Raw genomic sequence first — 14571 nt, 5'->3', positions numbered from 1 at the left:
TTCAGGTGGTGTTGCCACACCACATTCGCAGCAAAATACCCATAGTCCTCCACCATAGTCCACTGTGATCCCTCTCCACTTTGTTCTCTCTCCTTCACCTCCCTGTCTGGAAGATTCAGTTATGCAGTCAGATTTCTAGGGTTTGATATTGGTTTGGGTTTATCTGAAACTTTGTTTCTCTATATTCCAAATGTAAATGACACCATCCAATATTTGCTTTTTCCTTCTGACTTAATTAGAATAATGCCAGCAATTCCATCCATTTTATTACAAATGGCAAGAGTTTATCTTTTTTAATAGCTGAGTAATGTTCTGTTGTATATATATGCCACATCTTCCTGCTCTACTCATCTGCTTATGAGCACTTATGTTGTATGTATAGGTTGGATATTATAAATAGTGCTGCAGTGAGGCAGGAGTGCATATTTCCCTTTGTATCAGTGTTTTTGTATTATTTGGCTAGATACCTATGGATGGAATTGCTGCATTATATGGTAGATCCATTTTTAATATTTTGAGAAATCTCTGTATACTTTTGCGGGTGAATCACTTTTCATATCCACCAAGGTATACAAAGGTTCTTTTTCTCCACATCCTTGCTAATACTTGCTTCTCTTTGTTTTTTTTTTTTTTTTATGGGCCATTTTCAGAGGTATCAGTTGGTATTTTATTGTGGTTTTGAATTACCTTTCCTTCATGATAAGTGATGATGAACATTTTTCATGTGCTTATTGACCATCAATATGTTTTTTTTGGAGAAGTACCTGTTACCTCTTCTGTCCATTTTTTTTTTTTGGTGTTGTTTGTTTAGGTTATTTTTTTTTTCTTTTTGTTGAGTTGTAAGAGTTCTTTATATATCTTGGATATCAGCCCCTTGTTGGATGCAGGGGATGAAAATATTTTGTCCTTTTCAATAGGATATCTTTTTGCCTTACTGATAGTTTCTTTTGCTGTGAAAATTTCTTTTTAGTTTAAAATAAGCCCCATTATTTATATTCTTTTTTGTTTCCCCTGCCGTTGGAGAGGAATCCAAAAGACATCATCAGTGAAGTCTATGCTATGTTATGTGTTGCCTGTGTTTTCTTCATGTATTTACAGGATTTACATCCAAAGTCTTTTTATCCATTTTGAGTTAATTTTGTGTAAGCTATGAATGTTCTTTTATATATGTCTTCAACTTGACAAACTGCTCATTGTTTCACATTTGTTCCACATTTCACTCAATCTCTATCTTAACTCTCAAGTTCAGAAGCCCTTCTCACAAGCTTCATTCTTTCCTTTGAAATTATCTTGAAAACTATGATATGTCTAGAATTTATGTTTGTCAGATACTTTAATAAATACTAACTGCTAATTTGGTTGGACATGGATTTTCAATTTTATCCACTAACTTGGTGCTTAGTTGCCATACTTTCTAGGTATAATGCACCATTTTCTGATTGTTGTTTGTTTGTTTTTTTATCCCCTGACTAAACAGCTTTTCAATCCCTGAAGCTCTGTCTATCCTGTATTAGTAATAGATCTGGGAACTTAAAAATTTTAATCCTTCAAACCACCAAATGAAGGCTGACTTTTATTTTCCAGATTATTATTAATTCTAAATTATTTGTTTTTTATTCTTCTACATCATGCCTTCAATGATTCTCATTTAGCAATGCATAGTAATATAATCATTTGATTTTAGGCTCTGTGCCAAATCTGTAAGATCACTCTATATGAGTAAGATCTCTAGAAGGTATACATTTTTAAAGCCATCAGTTATTCATTTCTGTTTGCAGTATTGTGAATGACCAGTTCTGTCCTAAACAATATTCGTGACACTAATAGTTACTTACATTACTAAGCCTGGAATTTAGATTCTTTTGACCCTAGTTAATTGCATCATGAGACTACAAAAGCCAAATTGCATTACAACTAGATGTATATTTACACCTACACTGAAATATGTGCAGCATATGAAAACTGTCATCACTTTTCCTTTACATTTCTCTTTTTTCTTTTTTCTAACCCTAACCCTAACCCTAAACCTTTACATTTCTAAAGTTAACGTGAGTAATGTGCCTCCTGCTACTGAGGCTGACTTTTAATAATAAAATTATACTTATCTCATTTAAATGTAAATTTCAACATGTTACTTTTTTTGATACCATGTTATACTTGTGTATGTATTGATAATTAACTTTATGTATTGAGTTAATTAGGCTATGTATCAATAGTTCAGATATTTGATAAAAAATGTATGATGTAATTGTGATAGTCTTATTTACATGAGACTAGCACTTAAATAAGTAGTCTTTGAGCCAAGAGATTTCTCTCCATAATGTGGGTGGGACTCATCCATCAGCTAAATTCCTTATGAATAAGACTGACCTTCTTTGAGGTAGAGAAAATTCTACCAGCACACTGCCTTTGAGCTCAAATTTCAGTGCTTGGCACTTCACTCTTCTGCTACTTGTTCCAGGGCTCTTTCACTAACAGCTACCCCTTCTAATTGCCTAATATATACACAGACCCCTAGGAATCTGAATCCTTGTCAATGTGCTCTTCTCAGGACAAGAGTAATTTATCTCATTATTTATATAAGGCACCAAGATACATAGTAAGGTGTCTGATTTCAAAACTATCTCTTCTTCTGTTAAGTTCAGTATCTTCTGCCAACATAGTGACATTTTGAAGAAGCTTTAGTGAACAAGGAAATCCTCCAATCCTACACAATGCAAAGCTGTAGGGATGAGAAGCACAAATTGCCCAAGAAGGTCATTACAATGATGATAAATAGTCATTCCTATTCCCAAACTTTGCCTTCAAGTTTCATGAAGGTGTATTTATATGTAATAAATGTTTAATTCAAGATATATACTTTGTATACAGTAAAATATATAGGAGTTTATCCTTGTTAGAAAGCAGATGGAAAATTAATATTCGATCTACAGTATGGAAAATAATCTATAGGATCAGTAAGGAAGAAGTCTACTGTAGTAGCCCCCAAAAAGAAAAGAAATAAAGTCAAGGAACAAACAAAAATAAAACAAAATAAAGAAACCTAAGTGTAGATGGAAGCCACTGAAGAGGAGTTGAGAATAAAGGGGTCAGAAAATGCAATGGACTATGGAGGAGGAGGATGGTGCTTTGACGGTGGTGGTGGTGGTGGTGGTGCAGTAACATACATTTGAATAAGTGTGACCTTATTCCTCTAAATCATATGTATTGTAAGCTAAAGTTCCCTCAATAAAAATTACTGCAATTAAAATGTAAATAATTTTAAAATAAAAAAGAAAATAATTGCCTAGATTTAGGGGTATTGGTTTTGCAAAGGATAAATCAATTAGAAATCTACTTCAAAAATGAAATTAAGAGAACTTGGCAATGAATTGAATGTGAAGAACTGTAGAGAGTGCAGAAGAATAAATAAATCATGGTTCACTTTTTTTTTAATTGATTTTGGCATCATTTTTGAGATGGGGACACAACGAGTGACTTTTTATTGGGGTGGGAGTAGTCAAGGGTTTTATTTTGATTGAGGTAACTACTAGATTTACAAGTGGGCATGCTAAACAGGAACATATATATGTGAATCTGGAATTCTGAGGGAAGATCTATATAGGGGCAACCTGATGGTGCAGATATAAATAAGAACTTTCCTGACTAAGGAATTTATATTCTTGCTAATCTGCTCTATTTTCTCAAACTGACTTTTCTGTATTGTTTAAACTGGACCAGATCTTTGGACTGGACCAATTGCCAGCTTCAAAGAAGCCAACAAGAATGAGAATATCCAGCTTGAAAAGACTGATATAAATGAACTATTACCTCTTTTAGCTTGTAACCCATCCATCAGACATTATGATTCCTCCACCCAGCTATTACCTCACCCATGAATTTTTTCTTATTTTTTGTCAGTAAGAACCCCCTGATCTGTGTCTTTCCTCAGGACATTACATGAGTTTCTACTCAACTCTGGGTTCTCTGGGTTGCAATTTTTTGCTATTTCTAAATAAACATTTCAGTTTGCCGGTAAGATTGTTGTTAACACTAATGACGCATATGATATAGATACTTTCAGCAAAGTTGTTGTCTACCATAATAGCTCTGAAGTTTAAATAACCATGAAGTATCTTCCATGTTCTTTAGTACACATTAGGAGGCTGGAATTTAGAACAGAACTCTCAACACAGGCAAGGAAATCTTACTCAGCCCCTTTCTGACCACATACGCGTAGGGATGACTATTAAATATCCTGTGCCTCTTGTTTTGTTGTTTATTTTAATCAAATGAAGAGACATCAAATTTCTATTATAGAATTTTTCCAAATATTGGATATATTGATGTGATCCTTAAATGATAAATATTTCTAAAAATAGTAATGATGAAACATTTTTACGCTGAAGAGTAAGATAGTCTGTGTTTGACCCATTAATGACTTACTTGTATGAAATATTTTTGACATTTGTACTTATTTATGTAGGAGAATAGCCATGAAAATAGAAAATAAACTCAGAAAGTAGAGGTGGCTTTCCTGAGTATGAGAAAGAAAATAGATAAAAGTGAGTTGGTCTGTGGTGTATAGCAAATGGTAAAGTTGGTGCTGATTTTGATGTTTATTGGGGAGAAATTTCTATTAGATTTCATTTTGTGTGGAAAATTGGACCCTGCTACAAACTCTATAGTATTCCATGCTCCAGACAGGCTTACAGACCTCTCCATCTGTCAAATATCATGCTCTTTGGTTTGGAACATATTCCTTAGTTTGGAGCATTATGTTTGAACAGATGGAGTGGCCTGTTTGTAGATAAAATTAACAATGCATTTCTGTATATATTAGTTCATTCTAGTTTTCATAATTTTTTTCCCTGTGGTATTTAAAACCCAAATTATGTGTGTTGTCTGAAAGACAGAGTATGAAAATGCTGAGCTTAAACAACTTAAAATAACTCTGCTGGAATTGTGGTCAATATTAAAGGTTTTGAAAAATTACTTGATGTTTAGAGGAAATATTTTGAATATATTTAAAAATATTAAAAGTCAAAATTCTCCAGTCTTTAAAATATTCTAAATTTGTAAAACTGTTTAAATTAGAATTATACTATCATATGACCAGTATGTTTTGAGCTTTATATTAAAATAATATTCTTAGATATTATAAACTATCAAGGCTTTAAGAAAGAGAGAATATAAGGATTTTAATGGACAGTAGAAATATGACATCAGGATATTTTAAAAATGGAAATTATCTCTTCCCATGACAAATGTACAAAAAGCTAGATCTCTAATTACGTGTTGCTTGAAATTGTCTTCATATTTTCTTTTGGATTCATAAAATAGATATGTATAAATATATTTAAGATATAAATATTGGCAATAAATTCCAAATATTTTGTTACTCTGATTTATTTTAGAGATAATATTATATGTGTGTATATACTATAGAATAGAAAAATAACAAAAAAAAATTAAAAAAATCACCTACTGTTTCTATTTTCTATTTCCATTCTAACCCTTTAACATTTTGAGGACTTCTGTTGTATAACATGACAAATATTTTGGTATAATTATGTTTTCTTCCACTCATTTTATATTTGCAACATAAATATTCATCATGACTATTTGATTTCACATTTACTTAATTCTTTGCATGGTTTTTGAACTTCTATTGTTAAATTTCAACCACCCCATGTAAAGTTTTTCATTGTTTTTGGGGTGTGTATAAAATTTACAGCAAATTGTTGACCTATCATACTATTGCTATTTCTAGTCTAGAAGCAAAACATCTTTTCCACTTTTAATGTTTTCTTTGTTTTAAAATTATTTTTATTAGTTTTTTGGAGATGTTCAAATAATCATATCATGTATAAATAATACCTTCATGTAGGTATTTGCATTTGCTATATTTTCCACTCAAATGATTCAAATTTTCCTAAAAATTTCCAAAAAGGTTAAATAGCAACTGTTACAATAAAATTTTTTATGGCTTTATTGGGAATTACTCTAATATGAGATATATAGTTATAGCTACAGTAACAGTAGTTATAGTAATAGTCCTATAATTCGTAAGTTGACAGAAACTGGCTAAATTATTTTCTGAAATCTATTTATTTTTTTCTAAATTAAATTCATGTTTTTTTTTATTCATACTAGTTTATTCTGACCCAAATTTTATATTCTTTAAGGAAATAAATTATCAACAGTTCTTTTCATTAATATCAGAAAAAAATCGATCATTTGTTACTAGAAAAAAGAACCCTTAAATTATAATCTATTGAAAGATCAATAATGATACCTTATATAAAGCAATTGCTGAAAAAGATTTCTGTAAATCCATTACCTTTAGTTGTTAAATTTAAAAAATTAAAATATGCAATGTCTTTTCTGCCTTCAAAACATTAAACATAGATTTATTAAGTTGTTAGCAAACCATAGACTGGCATAACTAATTGAATTTTCTAGATGATGGTGGGTCACTGTTTTATATATTCTTTTAATTGTGATAGTAGGATTCTCTCCATCATGTCGCACCACCTCATGTAGCACCCACCACCAAATTACCCATAATCCACCAACATAGTCCATGGTGCTTCCTTTCCTCATAGTTACTATGCCTCCCTCACACTTCCGCACTTTGCATGCTTCAGTTTTATAGTCAGTTTTCCAGAGATTAGCTTTTAAGGTTGTCTTTATCGGTTCTTACTTTGGTTTCTCTACATTTCACTTATTAGGAACAACATCCAGTGTTTATCTTTTTTCCCTTTGACTTATTTCACTTAGCATTATCTCTTCCAACTTCATCTATGTTGCCACGATGGCATTAGTTTATCTTTTTTGATTGCTGATTAGTCTACATTCTTTTTGTCTTGGTCAACTGTAAGACTATGTTTTCCAGGCTCCTCATATTAAACAGAGTTGTGAAAATACCTGTCACATTAAGTGCACTTGTGTATATGGCCTAGAGCTAATGTTCATAAAACATGATGTGTCTCTATGTCTTTATCACACACTCTCATTGCTTCCTCTTTTCAGCTGCATGCAGGGGATCTAATTGAGGGCTGGATAGAACATCCTGAATAGAAGAAGACTTGATTCCTACAATGATTTGTGGGGCTGAGGTGTTTCTTGTTTTAAGCAACAGATATTTGGGAATTATTTGTTAAAATAGATTTAATACCCTGACATTTATACTCCTGAGGAATAAAAGTAATGAGGAATCGGTGTGATATAGATTTTTTGGGTTGCTTTCTTGAGATTGTATTGCAAGTATTGTTTAAAATGAAACATGATGAGTTAATAGGTTTACTATCCCTGAACAACATTGATACTAGAATATTTCTACTTAACATGGTGTCTTATTATTTTTAGCTAAGCGGAATTCATGCAGTAATATTTTTAAAATATTTTCATATATATAAATTAATAGGTACTTTATAATATGTTTATAAAATATTAATAAGGAAATTGTATGGAATGATTCAATGATAGAAATCAGCTACTGAGTCTAATTATACATTTATTTGATTCTTTCTATTACAGTGTTACATAGTTACAAATGTTTATTTAACCATTTATATTTACAGTATCAGCTTTTAGAAAAGATATAAAGCATAATTATTTGGATAATAGACACTTGTTATTTGGAATAAACAATACATTAGTGATACATTAAAGATCATAAGCATTCAAGAAATGATTCATAGATCAAATATTAAGTTAGTACACATAAGTTCTTAGCAGACATAATACCTAATTCTACTACAGCCAAAGCTTTTGTAATGATAACAATAATTCAATATTTAAAGAAACAGCAATTCAGTGTTTGGCATGAGTCTTGTTACTGATCTGAGAATTATATATGGAATTTTTTGGTTTGTAGCTTCCTAAATATTCTAGAGCTTAAACTTAACATCTACGTGAAAATGGCATCACTAGCATGGACACTGACTAAAATTTATTGTGCTATATTAGCATATCCCTAATTCTATATTAGCAATAATATTTGATAGCTACAGTAAAATCTTTAAATAGATCAATTAATTTTTACTATTCAATTAATATACAGTAATTTACAAAGATTTTCTATTTGAAAAAACTATACCCATGCCTTCTTTTACACATAAAAAATAAATATCTCTAGTGGATGTCAGATATCATTATTTTTATTTAAAAATAATTAGCATATTAATACATTTCTACCAAATGACAGTTAATAAAATATATAATAGTTTACATTCATACCATCAACCCAAATATCAATTACCTCAATGTCTTTCGTATTTTACTTTATTTTTTTAATGTTTATTTATTTATGTATACAAGAGCTGGAGTATAGGCCAGAGATGTGGGGGTGAGAGGATTCACCAGAGACAGAGTGGGGAAAAGAACAGGCAGACTGACTGAAACACACTGATAGGGGAGCAGTGGGTGAGACAGGAGAGATCTGCTTCACCATGTGGGTTTCTCCCTGACTGGCTGGGATTGAACTCATGCTGCAGTGGCTGCGGATAGCTTCATAGTATGGTGCTTAACCCCTTGCGCCACCAGGGAGGCCCAATATTTTAAACTAATATTTAATCCTTAGATTTCCTATGCTTTGAAATAGCATCAGACTAAAGTAAGTTGTTTTTTACATTTTCTTGAATGGCAGCCATTACAAATCAGATATGAATTTCTTATTACCATTTACGTGGAATGTCAGTCTGTCACTGTACTCAGGGACCTCTCAAAACATTATATGTGTAGACCAAAGAAATGACAAATACCCCAATGGAATACCTGCATCCACTTTTAAAAACTTGGCATCAAAGACAATTTCAGAAGCAAGAGCAGAAGCAAATTTAAACTGTTTGCCAAGCGTCCATCATTTCTGCTTTCACAGGAGAGATCCCTAATGAGAGGACACTTGCTCTGAAATACTTGAAGTGCACAGTTGATCGATGAATCATCTTGAGAGAGAAGTCAGAAAAACAATCATCTTAGTATGAAATTCATTCATCAGTGATTTCCTATAGTGAGTTTCCCCTAAATCTAATTCATTCTTGGCAGAAATATTTCAGTGCTACAAAATTCAAAAGATGTCAGGCTGCCATTTTTAAAAATTTTGTTTTGTTTATTAAAATTATTGTAAGACAATCAAACATTGAAGTTCTGGGACATACAGAGATGCCCATTCTGTTTTTCCATACTGCCTTGGTATTTGGCAAAGTAAATTTGACTTTGACAATATAGAGCTGTTATTTTAGTTCAAAAACACTTTTCACTTGATTATATCACAAGTTGTGTTTGACTTCCAATCTCTCTGTCTCTGTCTCCCTCTTCTACACATGTGTTTTTGTGTGTAATTTATGGTTCATAGCTTAGTTTCTGGAATTAAATACATATCTACATCTTACTTAACTTGCGTTCTTAAATTAATTTAGGTATCTATAGTTTGATTTCCCAATCTGTGAGAAAGAGATAATAATAACTGATCAAATATTTTGAGACTTATCCTAAAAAATGTATGTAGAGCACTTAGAATAATATCTAGCTGATATCAAGTACTCTATTAATATTAACATCTTAGATGGGAGATTCTTATAGAGAAATAATGAAAGGAGTTAAAAATAAAAAAGAAAAGTTTTTTAGAATAAGAATCTTGAGTACATTAGAGCAGTTACAGGTTAGTACTCATAATTTTCTGCATTATGTTTGCTGCCACTTAATATGTTTGCTAACTCTAAAAACTTATTCAGTTCTTTAGCTAAACAGTTTTTCTTAGATATTTTCATATCTTCTTCCATGAGAATGGGAGGATTCTATAAATATCTAATAGGTGACATTTATAATGGTGTCATTGTTAAGGCTCCAACATTTATCTAAAATTTTGACAGAAAAAAATATATTGTTCAGAGGACTTGGTTAAATAATCTAGCCTCAGTGGTGTATCCACCCATGTTTAATGAGAAGGAATAGAGAATGGACATGTTGTTTGGGTAACCATGCATCCTTCCTTGAATACATTTTTGTGAAAGTGTCTGTTTTCCAACTTTGGGAGTGAAATGGACAATACTGTTCTTTGCCTTTTCTTTCAAAACATTAGTGCATGGCTATTTTTAATAGTCTTGGCCACTTGGAACATCAGTCTTTGAATTTAGAGTTTTTGACCAGAGAAACCAGGAAAACCATCTCTAACTCAGATCAGGGTTGACATTTGTTGTCCAACAACAGCACAAAGAGTATACAAGGGCAGGAACAGGATGTTTCTACCAAATAATTCCTGTGCCCTATCACAGTTGTATTTTCTGCTCCTGTTTTGCAGAAGCTACTTGTCTGGGTTTTATATGATTCTGTAAACTTTCCACTATATTTCTAATAAATTCAGTTTTATTATTCCCGTGTTTTATGTAAGTAACACTTTTGTTGTATGTATGAATTCCCCACTAATCCACAGCTAGTGTGACAATGATGACCTCATTTAGAAGGGAAAACTACAGAAACAGTGAGGCTCGCAACTTACAAGACAAGAGTTCAGTGTAGTGTCTAAATCATTGATGGAATGGAACAGTAGAGTTTTGTAGAGAGAAAAGAGGCTATATCAGTGGTGGCAGGTAATGTTAGTCATTGGCCCTGTAACTATGGAGAATGTGACTGGGGTTACCAGCAACTCAGCTGAGCTTAACCATTACTGAGCTTCAGGTGGAGCTGCCAGTTGCAGAAGTTCTTGGAAGGAACAAACCTTTCCAATTACAAGGGTAGATTTTTTTAGTGTTATTGAAGCTGTTGAGTTAACCTAGGGAGTTATAATCAACACTCTAGTGAACATTTATTGAATGCTTTCTATGTACCAGGTGCTTGTAAAAGCATTTTACATATATCTTTTCCATATTGAAAGAACTGTAAAAGGAAATAATATTTTAATTTTACAAGCTAAACCAAGATGCAACATAAACATGTTGAAGGAGACAAGTCTTTGATTAGAGCCAGGGAGGGCCCCACACTTTAACTGCAAGCATAGGAAACTACATCCTTTAGGAGGATGTTAACCTCTTCATAGCCTTCATTATTTTCACTCATAATGTTCATCAGTCAATAATTAATACATGATTTAAAACCAAGTAGGAACAAATCAAAATTGGTCCAATTTTTGAAAGTAACTTACAGAGACTTTAAAATTATTGATAATAAATTTGTTTAAGAAAGGGAACAGGATGGGACATTTTACAAGAAAACTAGAAAATGAACAGAAAAATTAAAACTGGCTAATTAGCTCTTACTTAACTAGAGGATAGTTAAGAGAAAATGCCCAGAAAGAAATAAAAAATATGTTAAGGACCTCCCTGGTGGCATAAGGGGTTTAGATGCAACCTATGAAGCTATCCACAGCCTCTGCAGCATGAGTTTGATTCACGGCCAGGAAGCTACCCACATGGTGCACCAGACCTCTCCTGACTCACCCACTTCTCCCCTAAACAATGTATTTCAGTTAGTCTGCCTGTCTGTTCCCCACTCTGTCTCTGGTAAATATTCTCATCCCTAACTCCGGCCTGTACCCCAGTTCTTGTATACATAAATAAATAAATCTTTAAAATAGATATTAAAAAAATATTAAAATATTAAAAAAAATGGAAAACTACAGCAAACTGAATATGATCATCAATATATTGTAAGTGCTAGTAATGCTGTACCAATTTTTTTTTGAAGATTTATTTTATTTTTATACCAGAGCTGGGGTATAGGCCAGAGGCATGGAGGGTGAGAGAATTCACCATAGGCAGAGCAGGGAGCAGAACAGGCAGACGACAGAAACACACTGCTGAAGGGAGCAGCGGGTGAGACAGGAGAAGTCTGCCGCACCATATGGGATTCTCACCGGCCGGCCAGGATCGAACCCATGCTGCAGAGGCTGTGGACAGCTTCACAGTGCGGCGCTCAACTTGCTGCACCACCGGGGAGGCCCTGCTGTACCAATTTTTAAAATAGAATTTATGATTAAAAACTACCCATAGTAAATTTTGGGCCCTGAAATTTTCAATGATGAACATCAACTACAAACATTCCATGAATTATCAGAGAATAGAAAAAGAGAGGAGCTCTTCCAAAATAAATGGCTTGATTATAAACTCGAAAAGGACATTTGAAGAAATGAGAATGCCAGGAATTCCAGGTCAATCTCTTTCACAAATAGACAAAAGGAATTCCCAAACAAAAGCAGAAGGAAAAGCAGTAAAGAAACAGTTAAATGATCTCACATAATTTCCAAGTGAGGTTCATTCCAGTAATACAAAGTTTGTTTAACAAAGCAAAAGTCAATTAATCTACTCCTACATATGGAGACATAATTTTTAAATCTATATGATCATTGCAATTATTCAGTATTAATATTTGATGCAATTAAATTAGTAAAATGAACAAAACGACACTAAACAATCCATAAAATAGGACTGAGTATTCCTTAGTCTGATAAGGGTGTCTTAAAAAAATACAAAAATTTTGTAATTCATTGTGAAATAATGAAAATTGTATCATGATTTCCAGAGCAAGACAAGGATTTCCATTATCTATTATTTTAAACATATTACCATATACATACACAAACACACATATACACAGACACAGTAAATACTTGTTTAACATCATTGATGGGAAGGATGTTTTTTGAAAACCTGCTGTAGATACACACACACACACACACATATTTTCTCTACATATATATTTATAATTTACATTTATATAAAGATGACAATGATGAAACATTTTGAAAATCACTAAAATACTTATTCTCAATGTTTCCAGTCACTAGAATAATGTATGAATTTTTTGATAATAATTTTTCCCAGCAGACTTATGAATTGATGATTGGAAACTCTGTATTTATTTATCCTATAGTATACAATTTCAGGGCTGTATTATAAAATCAAATTGCCTAAATGCATAGTTCATCTTTAATCAAATTTCCTGTTTCATTAATTTTCTTCAGAGATCCATATGCATTAGTTAAGTTAAATGATGGCAGTGAATAGAGGATTATTACAATTTTTTTTCAGAGGATAATGATTTAGCAATTTACACGTGTAACAATTTTATTTTCTATGCTTATATTTTAAACAGTATATCTAGTCTTTACTTTTGATAAGCAAATGACAAGTTAAAATTTAATAACCTCTATAACAACCTTCAAAAAATGCATTCCTAACTATAGGAGATCTGTGATACATTCAAACTTTGTTTTTCTTCATTTGGCTTAATGTTTTGCCTTTAAAACACAAACTTCCTATCACTGCTACTGCACATTCAAAACATAATGGTATTTGACAGTAAATACATAGCCTCATCAAATCACTTATCTCTCCATGCTTCTGCAGTAATATTGAGGGAATCTGAATAAATCACATCTCAAAGGGTACAGCTGCTTTCAAACAGCATAACTAATGAATTGCCTTGACTGGAAGAGAGCAAGTAATGTCTTGCATTCATAATCTAAGACAGCTGACAGGCCAGTGCTTGATTTGAATCAGTCACCATAACTAATTACAACTTGAAAAATTACAGCCATTTTTTATGCTAATAATTACTGAACACCTAGTAGCAATACCGTAGAAAAAAACTAGATTGCCAGACAGTTTACAGTATAGTGAAGTAATACAATTTGTACTGACAGGCAGGTCCATATTGTTATTTTAATATTTGACCTTTTCACCCAAATTAAAAGTCTGGTCATGGGCCTCCCTGATGGCTCAGCAGGTTGAGTGCAGCACTGTGAAGCTGTCCACAATCTCTGCAGCACAGGTTCGATGCCAGACCTGCTAGGGAGCTACCCATATGGCACAGCAGACCTCTCCTGTCTCACCCACCGCAACCCTTAGAAGTGTCTTCTGTCCGTCTGCCTGTTCTGCTTCCTGCTCTTTCTCTGGTGAATCCACTCACTCTCCCATGCTTCTAGCTTGTACCCCAGTTCTTGTATAAATAAATAAAACTTTAAAAAAATGTGATTTTAAAAGTAAAATTAAAAAAACTTTAAAAAAAAGAAGTGTGATTATTATTTAATAATATTATTGATAAGTGAAACTATAGAACAAATCGATGATAACCCTTTATTGAGCAGTAGAAATATTTAAATACTAAGAAATATTTAAACTTTCAGGTACATTCATCTCACACACAATAGTAATAACTATGTGAGTAGATAACATGGTAATTAGTGTGACTGTAGTAATCAATTCACTATGTTTTTGTATATTAAATAATTATGATATAGACCTTAAATATGTTTTATTTTAAAGTATATGAACAAAGTGAACAACTAATGATATAATAATATAGAAATAGTTTAACATTACAGTAAAGAAAAAGTAACTAGCTATAAATTTAGCTATTATTTCCATCACGTATATATTTATAGAAATTGCACACTATTTTAGATCTCCCATTGCTATACATAGAATTTGTAGTTTAAACCTGCTAAAATAAACACCTGCTTGATATATATGAAAACTATTTTCAAAATATGCTACTATAATATTTGTTTAGTTAACTAACTTTCATAACTGTACAATTTATTACATAGCCAGGTTACCAAGATTGTAGGCAAATTTTGTATTTGAAAGA

General features: G+C 32.2%; 1 long non-coding RNA gene across 3 annotated transcripts in view; it reads right to left on the bottom strand.

The window, feature by feature from the left end:
• The window catches only part of LOC119254800 (uncharacterized), a 54062-nt gene that overhangs the window by 16038 nt on the left and 23453 nt on the right, over window positions 1–14571 (bottom strand). For all 3 annotated transcript variants that reach the window (XR_008553609.1, XR_005127357.2, XR_005127358.2), the window contains one exon: window positions 8761–8930. This is a non-coding gene — a long non-coding RNA (uncharacterized LOC119254800). The remainder of the gene's footprint in view (window positions 1–8760; window positions 8931–14571) is intronic.

Source organism: Talpa occidentalis, unplaced genomic scaffold (genome assembly GCF_014898055.3).
Source record: "Talpa occidentalis isolate TD23 unplaced genomic scaffold, MPIMG_talOcc4v2.1 talOcc4.3, whole genome shotgun sequence".
Classification (NCBI taxonomy): Eukaryota; Metazoa; Chordata; class Mammalia; order Eulipotyphla; family Talpidae; genus Talpa; species Talpa occidentalis.
Note: the sequence above shows the minus strand (reverse complement) of the source record. Positions and strands in the feature narration are given on the sequence as shown.